This window comes from Pan paniscus, chromosome 23 (genome assembly GCF_029289425.2).
Source record: "Pan paniscus chromosome 23, NHGRI_mPanPan1-v2.0_pri, whole genome shotgun sequence".
Taxonomy (NCBI): Eukaryota; Metazoa; Chordata; class Mammalia; order Primates; family Hominidae; genus Pan; species Pan paniscus.
Window position 1 is genome coordinate 48,843,746 of NC_085927.1, and position 9,874 is coordinate 48,853,619.

The 9,874-nt window shown below is 51.8% G+C and overlaps 1 long non-coding RNA gene across 1 annotated transcript in view; it reads right to left on the bottom strand.

Annotated features, from left to right (window-relative positions):
* Positions 1-5,440, bottom strand: part of LOC130541153 (uncharacterized) — a 36,983-nt gene extending 31,543 nt beyond the window's left edge. The window contains exons 1-3 of the long non-coding RNA XR_010111798.1: positions 5,306-5,440; positions 4,648-4,904; positions 97-162 (exon numbers count right to left, since the gene is read on the bottom strand). This is a non-coding gene — a long non-coding RNA (uncharacterized LOC130541153). The remainder of the gene's footprint in view (positions 1-96; positions 163-4,647; positions 4,905-5,305) is intronic.
* Positions 5,441-9,874: the final 4,434 nt, after the last annotated feature.

A 9,874-nucleotide genomic window follows, 5' to 3' on the forward strand; every position in this document is an offset into this window, starting at 1 on the left:
TAAACCACACAGGAGAGGAACCTAAATGCAGACCCCACCCTCACTCACAGAGCCCCGCCCACCCTCACTCACAGAGCCCCGCCCACCCTCACTCACAGAGCCCCGGGCGCTGATTGGAAGGGACAGGCCCAGCAGTAAGAGGACAGCCAGCAGCCAGTCTCCCTGTTGGAAAGGAACCACACACGTGCAGTCAGGGGCCCTCGGGAGCCGCCCTGTGTCCACCCCTTCCTGATTCCACCCCCCTAGAGAGGGAGCCCAGGGGAGGCCATGGCTGAGACCCAGGACAGGCCCAGTCGGGGGAAGGAGCCCAGGGAGGGGGCAGATGTCCAGGCTGGGCCCAGAGAGAGGGCTGGGGAGAGGAGCAGCCCAGGAGGCAGAGCCCAGCCACAGAGGGGAGGGGAGCTGAGTCCCGGGGACAGGAAGCTCCAGAGGCAGAGATGGAGCCCAGGGCTAGGGCGGCAGGTGTCAGGGCTGTGGCTTCAGCTTGGTGTCTGTCCCGGGCGTTCTGCATTGGTTCCCGACTCTGGGATGTGTTATTCATGTGCCTGATTACAGCAGGTGGCTCCCACCTCACGATTTCTGGAAAGTCCTCAGAAGCCGCGTATAAGACCAAGAACGGGCCTCACATGCAGCTGCTCCTGGGCAGAAACGACTCACTGTTTCCCTGGCCTAGACACACACAACACACACACACACACAAGACGCACATACACACAACACGCACAACACATACACACACAACACATGCACAAAACACATACACACACGCACCCACACACAGTGACAGAGACTTCACAAAAAGAAACCTCCTCTAGGTGCCCCAGAGCACCTGTCCCCGGACGGGGACTCCCTTGCATGAGACAGCGGCCAAGGAGAGGACTCCCTTCTCCCCTGCCAGCTTTGTCACCCTCTACTTGTTTTTTTGTTTTTGTTTTGTTTTTGAGATGAAGTTTTGCTCTTGTTGCCCAGGCTGGAGTGCAATGGTGTGATATTGGCGCACCGCAACCTCCACCTCCCGGGTTCAAGCGATTCTCCTGCCTCGGCCTCTGGAGTAGCTGGGATTACAGGCATGTGCCACCATGGCCAACTAATTTTGTATTTTTCATAGAGACAGGGTTTCTCCATGTTGGTCAGGCTGGTCTCGAACTCCCGACCTCAGGTGATCCGCCTGCCTCGGCCTCCCAAAGTGCTGGGATTACAGGCGTGAGCCACCAAGCCCAGCTCCTCTACTTGTTTTCTATGCTGTCTGGCTGGTGTCTCTTCTAGTCCAGGTCACCCAGCCCTCTCTCGCCTCAGACCACGGCACCTGCCATTCCCTCTCTCTGGACAAAGCTTCCCTCGGCTCTTCCCATTGCTATCCCTTCTCTCCCTCAGGATTCAGTTCCCAAGTCACCTCCCCTGGCCTCTTGAAGTGAGCTGCCCACACAGTTCCCTTCTGCCTCATCTCCATGTCTATTTCCTGCACTGTCCTTGTTACAAACTGGATTTATCTTCCCTGTGTGTAGATTCTCATTTCTTGACCATCTGCCTCCACTTCCCGGAAACGCACTGAGGTTGGAGTCTACTGCTTGCTGCCTGTGCCTTGACTGCCCAGCCTTGCCCCCTGGGTAGGAATCCATTTACAATTGTTGAAAGAAAAAAAATGAATGATTAAAAACAGTATAGACCTAGGCCAGTGGCTCACGCCTGTAATCCTAGCACTAGGAGGCAGGGGCAGGTGGATCATCTGAGGTCAGGAGTTTGAGACCAGCCTGGCCAACATGGTGAAACCCCGTCTCTACTAAAAATACAAAAATTAGCTGGGCGTGGTGGTGCATGCCTGTAATCCCAGGAGGATGAGGCAGGCTTGAACACAGGAGGTGGAGGTTGCAGTGAGCCTAGATCATGCCACTGCACTCCAGCCTGGGTGACAGAGCAAGACTCAACTCAAAAAAAAAAAAAAAAATTAATTAAATTTTAAATATAGAATTTTTGTTTTTTTGTTTTGTTTTGTTTTTGACATGGAATCTCACTCTTGCCTAGGCTGGAGTGCAATGGTGCAATCTTGGCTCACTGCAACCTCCACCTTCTGAGTTCTAGCAATTCTCCTGCCTCAGCTTTCTGAGTAGCTGGGATTACAGGCATGTGCCACCCTACCCGGCTAAGTTTTGTATTTTTAGGAGACACGGGGTTTCACTATGTTGGCCAGGCTGGTCTCAAACTCCTGACCTCAGGTGATCCACCTGCTTCAGCCTCCCAAAGTGCGGGGATTACAGGCATGAGCCACTGCGCCCAGCCTATAGAATTTTTTTTAATTCTTAAGATTTAAATATGACAATATGCGAACACCAAAGTGTGTACTCCCCAACTTAAGAAATAGGCACAACACAGCTCCTAGCCACCCCCCTCCCCATTCATCTGGAAAGTGAGTCTAGGGAGGTTCTTGTGATTCTTTGGCCCATTTTTTTTCCTGTCCAATACTTTTATAGCAGAGATGATAGAATGTAACAGTTAAAAGCATGGGCTGTGGATGCAGAATTCCTGGGTTCAACTCCCGGCTCTTCCTCTTCCTACCTGTGTGACCCCCTATTGAGTGACTCACCCTCTCTGTGCCTTGGCTTGGAGCTCATTAAGGCAGGTAAAGTATTCAATGGATGGTCCCAGCCAGAGCCGTGGCCAACAGGTAATAAATAGGGCTATGCTGGAAACTATCTTGTACCCAGAAGTTGGAGTCCTGCATCTTTCCTTATAGTATAGTTACAAACATTTCCCCACATCTTAGGAAAAGGCTTCAAAAGGCTGCATAATATACGTGTGATAGCCAGGCGTAGTGGTGCCTGCCTGTAATCCCAGCTACTTGGGAGGCTGAGGCAGGAGAATGACTTGCACCTGAGAGGCGGAGGTTGCAGTGAGCCGAGACTGCGCCATTGCACTCCAGCCTGGGCAACAAGAGCGAAACTTCATCTCAAAAAAATCCATGCGTGGAAAGCCCCTGATCTACAAGGTCTCACCAACCCCCAGTGGAGCACAGTTAGGTAGTTTTCAAATTTCCAGTATTGTCCATGAAGCTGCGATGTGGGGTTTCATAATTGCTTAGGCATTTTGGACAGATGGTCGTAGAACATTTCCTAAGAACTGAACAAAGCTTTTGATGCACTTAGCCAAACCCGCCTATGAAAATCTTCTTGGAGTTCACTGTCCCCACGGAAGGGTGTGAGGACCTGCCTCCTCACGCATCTCGCAGCTCCTCTGCATCTGGGCATCCCCAGTGAAACTGTGGCACTAGTTGGGGAAGAACAGAGCCAAGCCAGGGGCCAGCAGGAGTCCAGCCCCAAACCAGGACCCGGCCACTGTTTTGGAACCAACTCCTTCAGTGTTACCCTACAACAGCCTCGCCCCATGAAGGCTCCACCTCCAGCCCTGGGCTCGCCGGAGTTACCCAGTCAGACGATGCCATTTCTGCTCCCTCCTGAAGGAGGAAGTGTCCAGGATGAGAACTTCAGGCAAAGAGGTGCCTGTGGATGGGCAGTGGGAGAAGACTTGGAGACAGAGCGTCTGTGGCTAAGGAAGGACAGGGAGATTTGGGGTGGTCGTCACAAAGAGGAGGGCCTGAGGGAGGGAAGGCACCGTTCCTGGGGCTGAGAAGTGACCCCATCCCTGACCCTACACAAGGAAAAATGAGATGTGGCCTCGTGGACTAGGCTGGATTCGGGGCAGAAGGTCCTGGAGACCACCAGCAAAGAAAGCAAAAAGCTTTCCAGGCTCATCCCAGGTGGTCGGGGCCTCAGAGATGAACAAGTGCCTGCCAGGGCTGCAGGGGACCCGTCTGTGTCTTCCTTTCATCTCCCGTCTGACCTCTGGGTGCCAGATGTCTCCAAAGGACTTCAACTTTTTTTTGTTTGTTTGTTTTTGTTTTTTGAGAGAGTCTCACTCCGTCACCCCCGCTGGAGTGCAATGGCACCATCTCAGCTCACTGCAACCTCTGCCTCCCAAGTTCGAGCGATTCTCCTGCCTCAGCCTCCTGAGTAGCTGGGATTACAGGTACGAACCACCATGCCCGGCTAATTTTTGTATTTTAGTAGATGGGGTTTCACCGTGTTGGCCAGGCTGGTCTCGAACTCCTGACCTCAGGTGATCTGCCCGCCTCAGCCTCCCAAAGTGCTGGGATTACAAGTGTGAGCCACCGCGCCTGACCTGGACTTCAACTTTAACTATGAAAACCTACAGCTGGCCAAAGGGCGAGGGGAGACTTGCCTATCCTACCATGTAGAGTGATCAGATGGTGACACCCTGTCCTGCTGGACACCAGTGTCCTTCACAACCAGGTGTTAGCCAGGGATGGACACAGGAATCCCAGATTGGTAGGGAAAGGGGAGCCCCCCACAAGACCAGCTTTCTTCCTCCCATCAGGCTCAGACCAAACACATTGCACAACGCAGTTGCATGGAAGCCACAAAGATGGAAACCCAGGGCCTGGGGCCCTCTCGGAGGGACCTACACACGATCATAGCCCCCCCGACAATGCCTCGTGTGCCCAACACCAGCCCACCAGGTAGCTAGAGCCATTCCCTCTGGTCACTGGAGCAGAGCAGCCACCACAGCCTCCTGCAACACACCCTCCCATGCTGCGCCCACCCGCCTGGGCTCTCCCACCTCCCTCTGACCTACCTTGTTCCTGGGCACAGCCCCCTGCCCTGGCTGCAGATCTCAGGGTAACAGACCTCCACACAGCTGCTGATGCAGAAGTCCAGGCTGCAGCGCCCACAAGTGGATAGAGGAGGGGGTACGTGGGATGGAGGGGCTCACTATGGGTCCTCATTGATTTCCCTACACTGTGATCTCCTGGAGGGAGGACCATGTGCCATCCATCCTTGCATCCCAGGTTCCTGCCTGAGCCGTGGCCCTGAGTGGGTGCTCTTGGGTTACTGTTAAAGGAATGAAGGAACTAGTATATGACTGAACCAGTTGTCCTTCCTTGCCTCCCCCCTTCCCTCCCTCCCTCCCTCCCTTCCTTCCCTCCCTTCATTGACCCCTTCCTTCCCTCCCTCTCTCCCTCCCTCCTTCCCGTCCTTCCTTCCTTTCTTCTTTCCTTCCCTCCCTCCCTTCATTGACCCTTCCTTCCTTCCCTCCCTCCCTTCATTGACTCTTCCTTCCTTCCCTCCCTCTCTCCCTCCCGCCTTCCCTCTCTCCCTCCCGCCTTCCCTCCCTCCCTCCCTCCTTCCTTCCTTCCCTCCCTTGATTAACCCTTCCTTCCTTCCCTCCCTACCTCCCTCCCTCCCTTCCTTCCTTCCTTCACCCTTCCCTCCTTCCCTCCCTATCAGGGGACCTGCTCCGATAATCATGTAGGTTCTTTTCTATTTTCTTAAGTGTCGGCTGGCTTGAGAAATAAAGGGACAGAGTACAAAAGAGAGAAATTTTAAAGCTGGGTTTCCGGGGGAGACATCACATGTTGGTAGGATCCGTGATGCCTCACAAGCCGCAAAAACCAGCAAGTTTTTATTAGGGATTTTCAAAAGGGGAGGGAGTGTGTGAATAGGTGTGGGTCACAGACATCAAGTACTTAACAGGGTAATAGAATATCACAAGGCAAGTGGAGGCAGGGCGAGATCACAGGACCTCAGGACTGAGGCAAAATTAAAATTGCTAATGAAGTTTCGGGCACCATTGTCATTGATAACATCTTATCAGGAGACAGGGTTTTGAGAGCAACCCGTCTGACCAAAATTTAGTAGGCGGGAATTTCTTCTTCCTAATAAGCCTGGGAGCGCTATGGGAGACTGGAGTCTATCTCACCTCTGTAATCTCGACCATAAGAGACAGGTACGCCCTGGGGGGGCCAGTTCAGAGACCTACCCCTAGGTGCGCATTCTCTTTCTCAGGGATGTTCCTTGCTGAGAAAAAGAATTCAGCGATATTTCTCCCATTTGCTTTTGAAAGAAGAGAAATATGGCTCTGTTCTGCCCAGCTCACTGGTGGTCAGAGTTTAAGGTTATCTCTCTTATTCCCTGAACAATTGCTGTTATCCTGTTCTTTTTTCAGGGTGCCCACATTTCATATTGCTCAAACACACATGCTGTACAATTTGTGCAGTTAATGCAATTATCACACAGTCCTGAGGCAACATACATCCTCCTCGGCTGACAGGATTAATAGATTAAAGTAAAGACAGGCATAGGAAATCACAAGGGTATTGATTGGGGAAGTGATAAGTGTCCATGAAATCTTTACAATTTATGTTTAGAGATTGCAGTAAAGACAGGCATAAGAAATTACAAAAGTATTAATTTGGGGAACTAATAAATGTCCATAAAATCTTCACAATCCATGTTCTTCTGTCATGGCTTCAGCTGGTCCCTCCATTTGGGGTCCCTGACTTCCCACAACACCTCCCTCCCTTCCTTGACCCTTCCTTCCCTCCTTCCCTCCTTCCCTCCCTCCCTCTCTCCCTCCCTCCCTCCCTTCCTTCCTTTCTTCCTCCCTTCTTCCCTCCCTCCCTGCCTCCTTCCCTCCCTCCCTCCCTCCCTCCCTCTCAGGAGAGAGCAGCACACTGGAATGGCTGAGCTTGAGGACCCCCCATCTGGCTTGCACAGTCATCCAAACCACCACCCCTCCCCTTCCCTCCTCTTCTGCCTTGAGGAATCTGACTGTCTGGAAACTTGTTTCTCCTTCTCCACTAACATTCTAAAGCCACTGGCCATGCACTGGTGGTACCAGGTCACCTGGAGCATCTCCTGGAGCCCTTGTCCTTAATGTGCCGAGACAGTGAACAGCTTCCTGGCTGAGCATGTCAACGTCAACGAGAAGGCTTGAAGCCTGACCCCTCCACTGCCAACAGCCAGAAATTGCAGGAAATGAGGACCCTGCACCGGGCTGGTCAGCTGTCATGTGGGATGTCAGGGGGAGGCTTTGGGCTGAAGGGTGGTTGGGAGCCGGTGGGGAGAGTCCTTGGCTAGGACTGTAGGGGACACCAAGGACAAGACTCAGGACGTGGAAGACTCAGGACGTCCACATGGAAAGGATGCCAGGGCCAAGGCCGAGAGGTGCTGGGGAGGGCTCCCCACCTGCCCCACACACCATGGCCTCAGCCCCTGTGACGGAAGCTGACTATCTCCCCCTCAACGCAGTGTTTAGCCCTGCTGGGAAGACTGTTCAGACCACCAGGGAAAGCCCTATGAGAACTGGTCCTGCCTGGAGACGGATGGACGCCACCAGCCTGTCCTGGGTCACAGCTGTCCCCAGGGCTCTTCTCTCCCTCTGTACCTTGGCAGGCCCCATCCTCTCTCCATTTCCTCCATGATAGCCACTTTCCAGATTTCTAATGCAATACGTTAGTTTAGCTTTTTCTGCACTTGCTCTAAACACCAGCACATAGTACACAATCTTCTGTGTGTGGCTCTTGTCACTCAACCCTATGTTTGCAAGGTTCACCCATTCTGTTTATCACGGTTGCAGGTCAATTCCTATTGCTGTCCACTATCCCACCCGTGAATACCCGGCACTCACTTTGCCAGTTCTGTTGTTGATGGGCATTTGGCTTTGGGTGTGATGACTGTGGCAGAGTGGAGGAAGACACGAGGGGAGCGAGGGTGCCGGGAGCCGCTGGGACCCGGCTTCACCAGGACCATGTTCTCTCTGCAGGACATTGTTCATTTATCTACTCAGTCTCTTTGATCTTTTCCAATCTGGTATGAGAATGGGCTACTGTATAGTATTTCAATGGTTACTAGGGGGAGATTAAACTGATGTCTTTGTTGTTTTAAACTGTTTTGTTTGTTTGTTTGTTAGTGGTGGTTTTCTTTTTCTTTTTCTTTTTTTTCTTTTTCTTTTTTTTTTTGAGATGGAGCCTTGCTCTGTCACCCAGGGTCGAGTGCAGTGGCGTGATCTCAGCTCACTGCAAGCTCCACCTCCCAGGTTCAAGCAATTCCCCTGCCTCAGCCTCCCGAGTAGCTGGGACTACAGGCAACCACCACTACGCCTGGCTAATTTTTGTATTTTTAGTAGAGGTGGGTTTCACCATGTTGGCCGGGCTGCTGTTGAACTCCCAACCTCATGATCTGCCTGCCTTGGCCTCCCAAAGTGTTGGGATTACAGGCATGAACCACCACGCCTGGTCTGTTTTAAACTGTTTTTTTTTTTTTTTTCGAGACAAAGTCTTGCTGTGTCGCCCAGGCTGGAGTGCAGTGGTGCAATCTCGGCTCACTGCAAGCTCCGCCTCCCGGGTTCACGCCATTCTCCTACCTCAGCCTCCCAAGTAGCTGGGACTACAGGCGCCCACCACCACACCTGGCTAATTTTTTGTATTTTTAGTAGAGACGGGGTTTCACTGTGTTAGCCAGGATGGTCTCGATCTCCTGACCTCATGATCCACCCGCCTCGGCCTCCCAAAGTGCTGGGATTACAGGCATGAGCCACCGCACCCGGCCACAAACTGTTTTTGAGGAAAATTCTATCCACTCTTACTCCCTTTCATCCCGTAACACGTAGCTCTACTAGTCTGCTTTGGGCTTTCCTGCTAATGAACAAAGTTCCATAGCCTCATTCTAAAAATTGTGCACATCTTTGTATATACAAAATACTATAAGATAAAGATGAAGATGTCCCCTCTCCCCTGCAGCAACTGAGCGGGGAGATCTTGCTTTTATAGAACGAGTTCAATGAATCTGAATGTAAGAGTAAAGTCTGGCCGGGCATGGTGGCTCATGCCTGTAACCCCAGCACTTTGGGAGGCTGAGGTGGGCAGATCACCTGAGGTCAGGAGTTAGCAGAGAGCAGAGAGCAGCCTGGCCAACGTGGTGAAACCCCGTCTCTACTAAAAATACAAAAATTAGCCAGACGCGGTGGCGTGCGCCTGTAATCCCAGCTACTCCGGTGGCTGAGGCATGAGAATTGCTTGAACCTGGTGGGTGGAGGTTGCAGTGAGCCGAGATCGTGCCACTGCACTCCAGCCTCGGCAACAGGGCGAGACTCCATCTCAAAAAAGAAGAAAAGAGTCAAGTCTGATATTGACAGAGCATCAGTCCTGATTTTCTGTGCTATTGGATACTGGTAGGAACACTTGTCACTGTTACCAAGCAGCACAGGGGAGCAGTGTGAGTGGCAACTCTGGAGCCGGCTGCCTGGGTTTCATCCTGCTTCTGCCACTTATTGGATTGTGGCATTTAGCAAGTTACTTAGCACCTCTGTGCTTCAGTCTGTCATATAAAATGGAGATGATAATAAAACTTCTTCATTGTGGGTTGTGAGGCTTAAATGAGTTTGTTCATATTCATATTATAGCTACATATATTATAAAGAGCACCTGGCCCATAGTGAGCCATTTAGAATATTGGTTTGTTATCTATCACCAGAAATCTGTCCCTGAAAACAGAGCGTTAAAAATCATCTTGATGGTCGGGCACAGTGGCTGATGCCTGTAATCCCGCACTTTGGGAGGGCGAGGTGGGTGGATCACCTAAGGTCAGGAGTTTGAGACCAGCCAGACCAATATGGTGAAACCCTGTCTCTACTAAAAATATGGAAATTAGCCGGGCGTGGTGGGGTGCGCCTGTAGTCCCAGCTACTTGGGAGGCTGAGGCAGGAGAGTTGCTTGAACCCGGGAGGTGGAGGTTGCAGTGAGCTGAGATTGCGCCACTGCACTCCAGCCTGGGCGACAGTGAGATTCCATCTCAAAAAAAAAAAAAAAAAAAAAAAAAAAAATCATCTTGCAGGCAAGGTGCAGTGGCTCACACATGTAATCCCAGCACTTTGGGAGGCTGAGGTAGGTGGATCGCTTAAGCCTAAGAGTTGAAGACCAGCCTGGGCAACATAGTAAAACCCTGTCTCTACAAAAAATACAAAAATTAGCTGGATGTGGAGGCGTGCACCTGTAGTCCCAACTACTTGGGAGGCTGAGACA